This window comes from Coregonus clupeaformis, chromosome 28 (assembly GCF_020615455.1).
Source record: "Coregonus clupeaformis isolate EN_2021a chromosome 28, ASM2061545v1, whole genome shotgun sequence".
Taxonomy (NCBI): domain Eukaryota; kingdom Metazoa; phylum Chordata; class Actinopteri; order Salmoniformes; family Salmonidae; genus Coregonus; species Coregonus clupeaformis.
Window position 1 is genome coordinate 33,196,905 of NC_059219.1, and position 13,184 is coordinate 33,210,088.

General features: G+C 50.9%; 1 protein-coding gene across 4 annotated transcripts in view; it reads left to right on the forward strand.

Annotated features, from left to right (window-relative positions):
• LOC121543435 (ankyrin repeat and sterile alpha motif domain-containing protein 1B-like) overlaps positions 1 to 13,184 on the forward strand; it is a 286,881-nt gene that overhangs the window by 254,992 nt on the left and 18,705 nt on the right. The gene's annotated exons all lie outside the window — the stretch shown is intronic.

Below are 13,184 nucleotides of genomic sequence, written 5' to 3' on the forward strand. Positions count from 1 at the left end.
GAGCTACAGGGAGACAGGACGGACAGCTGATCGTCCTCGCAGTGGCAGACCACGTGTAACAACACCTGCACAGGATCGGTACATCCGAACATCACACCTGCGGGGCAGGTACAGGATGGCAACAACAACTGCCGGAGTTACACCAGAAACGCACAATCCCTCCATCAGTGCTCAGACTGTCCGCAATAGGCTGAGAGAGGCTGGACTGAGGGCTTGTAGGCCTGTTGTAAGGCAGGTCCTCACCAGACATCACCGGCAACAACGTCGCCTATGGGCACAAACCCACCGTCGCTGGACCAGACAGGACTGGCAAAAAGTGCTCTTCACTGATGAGTCGCGGTTTTGTCTCACCAGGGGTGATGGTCGGATTCACGTTTATCGTCGAAGGAATGAGCGTTACACCGTGGCCTGTACTCTGGAGCGGGATCGATTTGGAGGTGGAGGGTCCGTCATGGTCTGGGGCAGTGTGTCATAGCATCATCGGACTGAGCTTGTTGTCGTTGCAGGCAATCTCAACGCTGTGCATTACAGGGAAGACATCCTCCTCCCTCATGTGGTACCCTTCCTGCCGGATCATCCTGACATGACCCTCCAGCATAACAATGCCACCAGCCATACTGCTCGTTCTGTGCGTGATTTCCTGCAAGACAGGAATGTCAGTGTTCTGCCATGGCCAGCGAAGAGCCCGGATCTCAATCCCATTGAGCACGTCTGGGACCTGTTGGATCGGAGGGTGAGGGCTAGGGCCATTCCCCCTAGAAATGTCGGGAAACTTGCAGGTGCCTTGGTGGAAGAGTGGGGTAACATCTCACAGCAAGAACTGGCAAATCTGGTGCAGTCCATGAGGAGGAGATGCACTGCAGTACTTAATGCAGCTGGTGGCCACACCAGATACTGACTGTTACTTTTGATTTTGACCCCCCCCCTTTGTTCAGGGACACATTATTCAATTTCTGTTAGTCACATGTTGTCACGCCCTGACTCAGGGGACTCTTACAGTGGGGAAAAAAAGTATTTAGTCAGCCACCAATTGTGCAAGTTCTCCCACTTAAAAAGATGAGAGAGGCCTGTAATTTTCATCATAGGTACACGTCAACTATGACAGACAAATTGAGAAACAAATATCCAGAAAACCACATTGTAGGATTTTTTATGAATTTATTTGCAAATTATGGTGGAAAATAAGTATTTGGTCACCTACAAACAAGCAAGATTTCTGGCTCTCACAGACCTGTAACTTCTTCTTTAAGAGGCTCCTCTGTCCTCCACTCATTACCTGTATTAATGGCACCTGTTTGAACTTGTTATCAGTATAAAAGACACCTGTCCACAACCTCAAACAGTCACACTCCAAACTCCACTATGGCCAAGACCAAAGAGCTGTCAAAGGACACCAGAAACAAAATTGTAGACCTGCACCAGGCTGGGAAGACTGAATCTGCAATAGGTAAGCAGCTTGGTTTGAAGAAATCAACTGTGGGAGCAATTATTAGGAAATGGAAGACATACAAGACCACTGATAATCTCCCTCGATCTGGGGCTCCACGCAAGATCTCACCCCGTGGGGTCAAAATGATCACAAGAACGGTGAGCAATAATCCCAGAACCACACGGGGGGACCTAGTGAATGACCTGCAGAGAGCTGGGACCAAAGTAACAAAGCCTACCATCAGTAACACACTACGCCGCCAGGGACTCAAATCCTGCAGTGCCAGATGTGTCCCCCTGCTTAAGCCAGTACATGTCCAGGCCCGTCTGAAGTTTGCTAGAGTGCATTTGGATGATCCAGAAGAGGATTGGGAGAATGTCATATGGTCAGATGAAACCAAAATATAACTTTTTGGTAAAAACTCAACTCGTCGTGTTTGGAGGACAAAGAATGCTGAGTTGCATCCAAAGAACACCATACCTACTGTGAAGCATGGGGGTGGAAACATCATGCTTTGGGGCTGTTTTTCTGCAAAGGGACCAGGACGACTGATCCGTGTAAAGCATAGAATGAATGGGGCCATGTATCGTGAGATTTGAGTGAAAACCTCCTTCCATCAGCAAGGGCATTGAAGATGAAACGTGGCTGGGTCTTTCAGCATGACAATGATCCCAAACACACCGCCCGGGCAACGAAGGAGTGGCTTCGTAAGAAGCATTTCAAGGTCCTGGAGTGGCCTAGCCAGTCTCCAGATCTCAACCCCATAGAAAATCTTTGGAGGGAGTTGAAAGTCCGTGTTGCCCAGCCCCAAAACATCACTGCTCTAGAGGAGATCTGCATGGAGGAATGGGCCAAAATACCAGCAACAGTGTGTGAAAACCTTGTGAAGACTTACAGAAAACGTTTGACCTGTGTCATTGCCAACAAAGGGTATATAACAAAGTATTGAGAAACTTTTGTTATTGACCAAATACTTATTTTCCACCATAATTTGCAAATAAATTCATTAAAAATCCTACAATGTGATTTTCTGGAAAAAAAATTCTCATTTTGTCTGTCATAGTTGACGTGTACCTATGATGAAAATTACAGGCCTCTCATCTTTTTAAGTGGGAGAACTTGCACAATTGGTGGCTGACTAAATACTTTTTTTCCCCACTGTATATGTTGAGTCAGGGTGGGTATATTCTATGTTGTGTTTTCTATGTTGTCATTCTAGTATGTGTATTTCTATGTTGGCCGGTGTGGTTCCCAATCAGAGGCAGCTGTCACTCGTTGTCTCTGATTGGGGATCATACTTAGGCAGCCTATTGGCACTCTTTAGTTGTGGGATCTTGTTCCGTGTTGAGGCTTGTTTAGTGTTCAGCCTTAGGACTTCACGTTTCGTTTGGTTTGTTGTTTTGTCGTGTGTTTATCATTTAAATAAACATGTACGCATTTCATGCTGCGCCTTGGTCTGACCCGTCCTTAAACGAACTTGACACATGTCTGTGGAACTTGTTCAGTTTATGTCTCAGTTGTTGAATCTTGTTATGTTCATACAAATATTTACACATGTTAAGTTTGCCGAAAATAAACGCAGTTGACAGTGAGAGGACGTTTCTTTTTTTGCTGAGTTTATATACAGTGCCAGTCAAAAGTTTGGACACACCTACTCATTCAAGGGTTTTTCTTTATTTTTACTATTTTTTACATTGTAGAAAAGTAGTGAACACATCAAAACTGATTAGTGCCTTCCGTCTGGCCACTCTACCATAAAGGCCTGATTGGTGGAGTGCTGCAGAGATGGTTGTCCTTCTGGAAGGTTCTCCCATATCCACAGAGGAACTCTGGAGCTCTGTCAGAGTGACCATCGGGTTCTTGGTCACCTCCCTAACCAAGGCCCTTCTCCCCTGATTGCTCAGTTTGGCCGGGCGGCTAGCTCTAGGAAGAGTCTTGGTGGTTCCAAAATTCTTCCATTTAAGAATGATGGAGGCCACTGTGTTCTTGGGGACCTTCAATGCTGCAGAAATGTTTTGGTACCCTTTCCCAGATATGTGCTTCGACACAATCCTGTTTCTGATCTCTATGGACAATTCCTTGGTTTTTGCTCTGACATGCACTGTCAAGTGTGGGACCTTATATAGACAGGTGTGTGCCTTTCCAAATCATGTCCAATCAATTGAATTTACCACAGGTGGACTCCAATCAAGTTGTAGAAACATCTCAAGGATGATCAATGGAAACAGGATGCACCTGAGCTCAATTTCGAGTCTCATAGCAAAGGGTCTGAATAGTTATGTAAAAAAGGTGTTTCTGTCTACTGGGGAACCCTGCCCTATACGGTAGCGTAACTGCTCTACCAACCTGTATTAGCATGCTATTTAACTTATATATATTAGCATGCACGGTACAGGATGGTAACCTCGCTACCAAAATCCATTAGCATCCTATTCAACCTCTCCACCGACCTATGAAAGCACGGTCGGTGAGTCAGAGGCATCTGGGGGAGCAGCTGCTCTTAAGCGTTCCTTTGATCTTCCCCGATTAGGGTCCATCCGGAGTGTGTGTGAGAGTGAGTGTGCGCAAGTGTGTGTGATTCACAGAGCTTGTCGCACCAGACACACACTGATGTTTATACACGACCGACTCCTTGAAGTGCGTTTGTGTCACGACTCCCAACATTGGCCTCTTTAGAGCAGCGCTGAGGTGAGTGCAGTGAGTCAGCAAGGTCTTGTAGAGGGGATCATTATGGAGCGATACTTCTCTATTCCTCTCCCTCTCACATACTCTCTCTCTCTCTCTCTGACATTTTACTTTCCACTCCTTTTCCTCATCTCTCCCCTTCTCCCTCTTTTCCCGCCACATTGCCTCTCCCTCATTACTACTGAGGCAGTCAGAGATCATGCCCTGTTCCCCCCCAATACTACTGAGGCAGAGATCATGTCCTGTTCCCCCTCATTACTACTGAGGCAGTCAGAGATCAATTCCTGCTCCCCCTCATTACTACTGAGGCAGTCAGAGATCAATTCCTACTCCCCCTCATTACTACTGAGGCAGTCAGAGATCATGCCCTGTTCCCCCCCATTCCTGCTTAGGCAGTCAGAGATCATGCCCTGTTCCCCCCCATTGCTACTGAGGCAGTCAGAGATAATGCCCCCATTACTACTGAGGCAGTCAGAGATCAATACCTGCTCCCCCATTACTACTGAGGCAGTCAAAGATCATGCCCTACTCCCACCACATTACTACTGAGGCAGTCAGAGATCATCTCCTTCTCCCCCCATTACTACTGAGGCAGTCAGAGATCAATGCCTACTCCCCCCCATTCCTACTGAGGCAGTCAGAGATCATGCCCTGTTCCCCCCCATTACTACTGAGGCAGAGATCATGCCCTGTTCCCCCCCATTACTACTGAGGCAGTCAGAGATCATGCCCTGTTCCCCCCCATTACTACTGAGGCAGAGATCATGTCCTGTTCCCCCTCATTACTACTGAGGCAGTCAGAGATCATGCCCTGTTCCCCCCCATTACTACTGAGGCAGAGATCATGCCCTGTTCCCCCCCATTACTACTGAGGCAGTCAGAGATCAATACCTGCTCCCCCCCCCATTACTACTGAGGCAGTCAGAGATCATGCCCTGTTCCCCCCCATTACTACTGAGGCAGAGATCATGTCCTGTTCCCCCTCATTACTACTGAGGCAGTCAGAGATCATGCCCTGTTCCCCCCCATTACTACTGAGGCAGTCAGAGATCATGCCCTGTTCCCACCCATTACTACTGAGGCAGAGATCATGTCCTGTTCCCCCTCATTACTACTGAGGCAGTCAGAGATCATGCCCTGTTCTCCCCATTACTACTGAGGCAGAGATCATGTCCTGTTCCCCCTCATTACTACTGAGGCAGTCAGAGATCATGCCCTGTTCCCCCCCATTACTACTGAGGCAGTCAGAGATCATGCCCTGTTCCCACCCATTACTACTGAGGCAGAGATCATGCCCTGTTCCCCCTCATTACTACTGAGGCAGTCAGAGATCATATATTTCCTGCTCTCCCCCCATTACTACTGAGGCAGTCAGAGATCATCCCTGCTCCCCCCATTACTACTGAGGCAGTCAGAGATCATCCCCTGCTCTCCCCCTATTCATACTGGGGCAGTCAGAGATCATCCCTGCTCCCCCCCATTACTACTGAGGCAGTCAGAGATCATGCCCTGTTCCCCCCCATTACTACTGAGGCAGTCAGAGATCATGCCCTGTTCCCCCATTACTACTGAGGCAGAGATCATGTCCTGTTCCCCCTCATTACTACTGAGGCAGTCAGAGATCATCTCTGCTCCCCCCCATTACTACTGAGGCAGTCAGAGATCATGCCCTGTTCCCCCCATTCCTGCTTAGGCAGTCAGAGATCATGCCCTGCTCCCCCCATTACTACTGAGGCAGTCAGAGATCATGCCCTGCTCCCCCCATTACTACTGAGGCAGTCAAAGATCATTCTCTGCCCCCCCCATTACTACTGAGGCAGTCAGAGATCATGCCCTACTCCCACCCCATTACGACTGAGGCAGTCAGAGATCATCCCCTGCTTCCCCCCTCATTACTACTGAGGCAGTCAGAGATCATGCCCTGTTCCCCCATTACTACTGAGGCAGTCAGAGATCATGCCCTGTTCCCCCATTCCTGCTTAGGCAGTCAGAGATCATGCCCTGCTCCCCCCATTACTACTGAGGCAGTCAAAGATCATTCTCTGCTCCCCCCATTACTACTGAGGCAGTCAGAGATCATCCCCTGCTCCCCCCATTACTACTGAGGCAGTCAGAGATCATCTCCTACTCCCCCCACCCCCATTACTACTGAGGCAGTCAGAGATCAATTCCTACTCCCCCCTCATTACTACTGAGGCAGTCAGAGATCATGCCCTGTTCCCCCCATTACTACTGAGGCAGTCAGAGATCATGCCCTGTTCCCCCATTACTACTGAGGCAGTCAGAGATCATCCCCTGCTCCCCCCATTACTACTGAGGCAGTCAGAGATCATCCCCTGCTCCCCCCATTACTACTGAGGCAGTCAGAGATCATGCCCTGTTCCCCCATTACTACTGAGGCAGTCAGAGATCATGCCCTGTTCCCCCCATTATTACTGAGGCAGTCAGAGATCATGCCCTGTTCCCCCATTACTACTGAGGCAGTCAGAGATCATGCCCTGTTCCCCCCATTCCTGCTTAGGCAGTCAGAGATCATGCCCTGCTCCCCCATTACTACTGAGGCAGTCAAAGATCATTCTCTGCTCCCCCCATTACTACTGAGGCAGTCAGAGATCATCCCCTGCTCCCCCCCATTACTACTGAGGCAGTCAGAGATCATCTCCTGCTCCCCCACCCCCATTACTACTGAGGCAGTCAGAGATCAATTCCTACTCCCCCTCATTACTACTGAGGCAGTCAGAGATCATGCCCTGTTCCCCCATTACTACTGAGGCAGTCAGAGATCATGCCCTGTTCCCCCCCATTACTACTGAGGCAGTCAAAGATCATTCTCTACTCCCCCCCATTACTACTGAGGCAGTCAGAGATCATCCCCTGCTCCCCCCCATTACTACTGAGGAAGTCAGAGATCATCCCCTGCCCCCCCATTACTACTGAGGCAGTCAGAGATCATACCCTGCTCCCCCCATTACTACTGAGGCAGTCAGAGATCATGCCCTGTTCCCCCCCATTATTACTGAGGCAGAGATCATGTCCTTCTCCCCCTCATTACTACTGAGGCAATCAGAGATCATGCCCTGTTCCCCCATTACTACTGAGGCAGTCAGAGATCATGCCCTGTTCCCCCCATTCCTGCTTAGGCAGTCAGAGATCATGCCCTGTTCCCCCCCATTGCTACTGAGGCAGTCAGAGATAATGCCCTGCCCCCCCATTACTACTGAGGCAGTCAGAGATCAATACCTGCTCCCCCCATTACTACTGAGGCAGTCAAAGATCATGCCCTACTCCCACCACATTACTACTGAGGCAGTCAGAGATCATCTCCTTCTCCCCCATTACTACTGAGGCAGTCAGAGATCAATGCCTACTCCCCCCATTCCTACTGAGGCAGTCAGAGATCATGCCCTGTTCCCCCCCATTACTACTGAGGCAGAGATCATGCCCTGTTCCCCCCCATTACTACTGAGGCAGTCAGAGATCAATGCCCGGACCCCCCATTACTACTGAGGCAGTCAGAGATCAATGCCTACTCCCCCATTACTACTGAGGCAGTCAGAGATCATGCCCTGTTCCCCCCATTACTACTGAGGCAGAGATCATGTCCTGTTCCCCCTCATTACTACTGAGGCAGTCAGAGATCATGCCCTGTTCCCCCATTACTACTGAGGCAGAGATCATGCCCTGTTCCCCCCCATTACTACTGAGGCAGTCAGAGATCAATACCTGCTCCCCCATTACTACTGGAGGCAGTCAGAGATCATGCCCTGTTCCCCCATTACTACTGAGGCAGAGATCATGTCCTGTTCCCCCTCATTACTACTGAGGCAGTCAGAGATCATGCCCTGTTCCCCCCCATTACTACTGAGGCAGTCAGAGATCATGCCCTGTTCCCACCCATTACTACTGAGGCAGAGATCATGTCCTGTTCCCCCTCATTACTACTGAGGCAGTCAGAGATCATGCCCTGTTCTCCCCCATTACTACTGAGGCAGAGATCATGTCCTGTTCCCCCTCATTACTACTGAGGCAGTCAGAGATCATGCCCTGTTCCCCCATTACTACTGAGGCAGTCGAGAGATCATGCCCTGTTCCCACCCATTACTACTGAGGCAGAGATCATGCCCTGTTCCCCCTCATTACTACTGAGGCAGTCAGGAGATCATATATTTCCTGCTCTCCCCCATTACTACTGAGGCAGTCAGAGATCATCCCTGCCCCCCATTATACTGAGGCAGTCAGAGATCATCCCCTGCTCCCCCTATTCATACTCGGGGCAGTCAGGAGATCAATCCCTGCTCCCCCCATTACTACTGAGGCAGTCAGAGATCATGCCCTGTTCCCCCATTACTACTGAGGCAGTCAGAGATCATGCCCTGTTCCCCCCATTACTACTGAGGCAGAGATCATGTCCTGTTCCCTCATTACTACTGAGGCAGTCAGAGATCATCTCTGCTCCCCCATTACTACTGAGGCAGTCAGAGATCATGCCCTGTTCCCCCATTCCTGCTTAGGCAGTCAGAGATCATGCCCTGCTCCCCCCTCATTACTACTGAGGCAGTCAGAGATCATGCCCTGCTCCCCCCATTACTACTGGAGGCAGTCAAAGATCATTCTCTGCTCCCCCCATTACTACTGAGGCAGTCAGAGATCATGCCCTACTCCCACCCCATTACGACTGAGGCAGTCAGAGATCATCCCCTGCTTCCCCCCTCATTACTACTGAGGCAGTCAGAGATCATGCCCTGTTCCCCCCCATTACTACTGAGGCAGTCAGAGATCATGCCCTGTTCCCCCATTCTGCTTAGGCAGTCAGAGATCATGCCCTGCTCCCCCCATTACTACTGAGGCAGTCAAAGATCATTCTCTGCCTCCCCATTACTACTGAGGCAGTCAGAGATCATCCCCTGCTCCCCCATTACTACTGAGGCAGTCAGAGATCATCTCCTGCTCCCCACCCCCCATTACTACTGAGGCAGTCAGAGATCAATTCCTACTCCCCTCATTACTACTGAGGCAGTCAGAGATCATGCCCTGTTCCCCCATTACTACTGAGGCAGTCAGAGATCATGCCCTGTCCCCCCCATTACTACTGAGGCAGTCAGAGATCATGCCCTGTTCCCCCCCATTACTACTGAGGCAGAGATCATGTCCTGTTCCCCCTCATTACTACTGAGGCAGTCAGAGATCATGCCCTGTTCCCCCATTACTACTGAGGCAGAGATCATGCCCTGTTCCCCCATTACTACTGAGGCAGTCAGAGATCAATACCTGCTCCCCCCATTACTACTGAGGCAGTCAGAGATCATGCCCTGTTCCCCCATTACTACTGAGGCAGAGATCATGTCCTGTTCCCCCTCATTACTACTGAGGCAGTCAGAGATCATGCCCTGTTCCCCCCCATTACTACTGAGGCAGTCAGAGATCATGCCCTGTTCCCACCCATTACTACTGAGGCAGAGATCATGTCCTGTTCCCCCTCATTACTACTGAGGCAGTCAGAGATCATGCCCTGTTCTCCCCCCATTACTACTGAGGCAGAGATCATGTCCTGTTCCCCCTCATTACTACTGAGGCAGTCAGAGATCATGCCCTGTTCCCCCCCATTACTACTGAGGCAGTCAGAGATCATGCCCTGTTCCCACCCATTACTACTGAGGCAGAGATCATGCCCTGTTCCCCCTCATTACTACTGAGGCAGTCAGAGATCATATATTTCCTGCTCTCCCCCCATTACTACTGAGGCAGTCAGAGATCATCCCTGCTCCCCCCATTACTACTGAGGCAGTCAGAGATCATCCCCTGCTCCCCCTATTCATACTGGGGCAGTCAGAGATCAATCCCTGCTCCCCCCATTACTACTGAGGCAGTCAGAGATCATGCCCTGTTCCCCCATTACTACTGAGGCAGTCAGAGATCATGCCCTGTTCCCCCATTACTACTGAGGCAGAGATCATGTCCTGTTCCCCCTCATTACTACTGAGGCAGTCAGAGATCATCTCTGCTCCCCCCCATTACTACTGAGGCAGTCAGAGATCATGCCCTGTTCCCCCCATTCCTGCTTAGGCAGTCAGAGATCATGCCCTGCTCCCCCCCCCCCTCATTACTACTGAGGCAGTCAGAGATCATGCCCTGCTCCCCCCATTACTACTGAGGCAGTCAAAGATCATTCTCTGCTCCCCCATTACTACTGAGGCAGTCAGAGATCATGCCCTACTCCCACCCCATTACGACTGAGGCAGTCAGAGATCATCCCCTGCTTCCCCCCTCATTACTACTGAGGCAGTCAGAGATCATGCCCTGTTCCCCCCATTACTACTGAGGCAGTCAGAGATCATGCCCTGTTCCCCCCATTCCTGCTTAGGCAGTCAGAGATCATGCCCTGCTCCCCCATTACTACTGAGGCAGTCAAAGATCATTCTCTGCTCCCCCATTACTACTGAGGCAGTCAGAGATCATCCCCTGCTCCCCCCATTACTACTGAGGCAGTCAGAGATCATCTCCTGCTCCCCCACCCCCATTACTACTGAGGCAGTCAGAGATCAATTCCTACTCCCCCTCATTACTACTGAGGCAGTCAGAGATCATGCCCTGTTCCCCCCATTACTACTGAGGCAGTCAGAGATCATGCCCTGTCCCCCCATTACTACTGAGGCAGTCAAAGATCATTCTCTACTCCCCCCATTACTACTGAGGCAGTCAGAGATCATCCCCTGCTCCCCCATTACTACTGAGGCAGTCAGAGATCATCCCCTGCTCCCCCCCCATTACTACTGAGGCAGTCAGAGATCATACCCTGCTCCCCCATTACTACTGAGGCAGTCAGAGATCATGCCCTGTTCCCCCCCATTACTACTGAGGCAGAGATCATGTCCTGTTCCCCCTCATTACTACTGAGGCAGTCAGAGATCATCTCTGCTCCCCCCCATTACTACTGAGGCAGTCAGAGATCATGCCCTGTTCCCCCATTCCTGCTTAGGCAGTCAGAGATCATGCCCTGCTCCCCCCCCATTACTACTGAGGCAGTCAGAGATCATGCCCTGCTCCCCCCATTACTACTGAGGCAGTCAAAGATCATTCTCTGCTCCCCCATTACTACTGAGGCAGTCAGAGATCATGCCCTACTCCCACCCCATTACGACTGAGGCAGTCAGAGATCATCCCCTGCTCCCCCCTCATTACTACTGAGGCAGTCAGAGATCATGCCCTGTTCCCCCCATTACTACTGAGGCAGTCAGAGATCATGCCCTGTTCCCCCCATTCCTGCTTAGGCAGTCAGAGATCATGCCCTGCTCCCCCCATTACTACTGAGGCAGTCAAAGATCATTCTCTGCTCCCCCCCCATTACTACTGAGGCAGTCAGAGATCATCCCCTGCTCCCCCATTACTACTGAGGCAGTCAGAGATCATCTCCTGCTCCCCCACCCCCATTACTACTGAGGCAGTCAGAGATCAATTCCTACTCCCCCTCATTACTACTGAGGCAGTCAGAGATCATGCCCTGCCCCCCCCATTACTACTGAGGCAGTCAAAGATCATTCTCTACTCCCCCATTACTACTGAGGCAGTCAGAGATCATCCCCTGCTCCCCCATTACTACTGAGGCAGTCAGAGATCATCCCCTGCTCCCCCCATTACTACTGAGGCAGTCAGAGATCATCCCCTGCTCCCCCCATTACTACTGAGGCAGTCAGAGATCATGCCCTGTTCCCCCCCATTATTACTGAGGCAGAGATCATGTCCTTCTCCCCCTCATTACTACTGAGGCAATCAGAGATCATGCCCTGTACCCCCCCATTACTACTGAGGCAGTCAGAGATCATGCCCTGTTCCCCCCCATTACTACTGAGGCAGAGATCATGTCCTGTTCCCCCTCATTACTACTGAGGCAGTCAGAGATCATGTCCTGTTCCCCCTCATTACTACTGAGGCAGTCAGAGATCATGCCCTGTTCCCCCCCCATTACTACTGAGGCAGTCAGAGATCATGCCCTGTTTTCCCCCCCATTACTACTGAGGCAGAGATCATGTCCTGTTCCCCCTCATTACTACTGAGGCAGTCAGAGATCATATATTTTCTGCTCCCCCCCTCCCATTACTACAGAGGCAGTCAGAGATCATCCCCTGCTCCCCCCCCCCATTACTACTGAGGCAGTCAGAGATAATCTCTGCTCCCCCCATTACTACTGAGGCAGTCAGAGATCAATGCCAGCTCCCCCCCATTACTACTGAGGCAGTCAGAGATCATGCCCTGTTCCCCCCCATTACTACTGAGGCAGTCAGAGATCATGCCCTGTTCCCCCCCCATTACTACTGAGGCAGAGATCATGTCCTGTTCCCCCTCATTACTACTGAGGCAATCAGAGATCATGCCCTGTTCCCCCCCATTACTACTGAGGCAGTCAGAGATCATGCCCTGTTCCCCATTCCTGCTTAGGCAGTCAGAGATCATGCCCTGCTCCCCCCATTACTACTGAGGCAGTCAAAGATCATTCTCTGCTCCCCCCCATTACTACTGAGGCAGTCAGAGATCATCCCCTGCTCCCCCCATTACTACTGAGGCAGTCAGAGATCATCTCCTGCTCCCCCACCCCCATTACTACTGAGGCAGTCAGAGATCAATTCCTACTCCCCCTCATTACTACTGAGGCAGTCAGAGATCATGCCCTGTTCCCCCCATTACTACTGAGGCAGTCAGAGATCATGCCCTGTCCCCCCATTACTACTGAGGCAGTCAAAGATCATTCTCTACTCCCCCCCATTACTACTGAGGCAGTCAGAGATCATCCCCTGCTCCCCCCATTACTACTGAGGCAGTCAGAGATCATCCCCTGCTCCCCCCATTACTACTGAGGCAGTCAGAGATCATACCCTGCTCCCCCCATTACTACTGAGGCAGTCAGAGATCATGCCCTGTTCCCCCCATTACTACTGGAGGCAGAGATCATGTCCTGTTCCCCCTCATTACTACTGAGGCAGTCAGAGATCATCTCTGCTCCCCCCCATTACTACTGAGGCAGTCAGAGATCATGCCCTGTTCCCCCCATTCCTGCTTAGGCAGTCAGAGATCATGC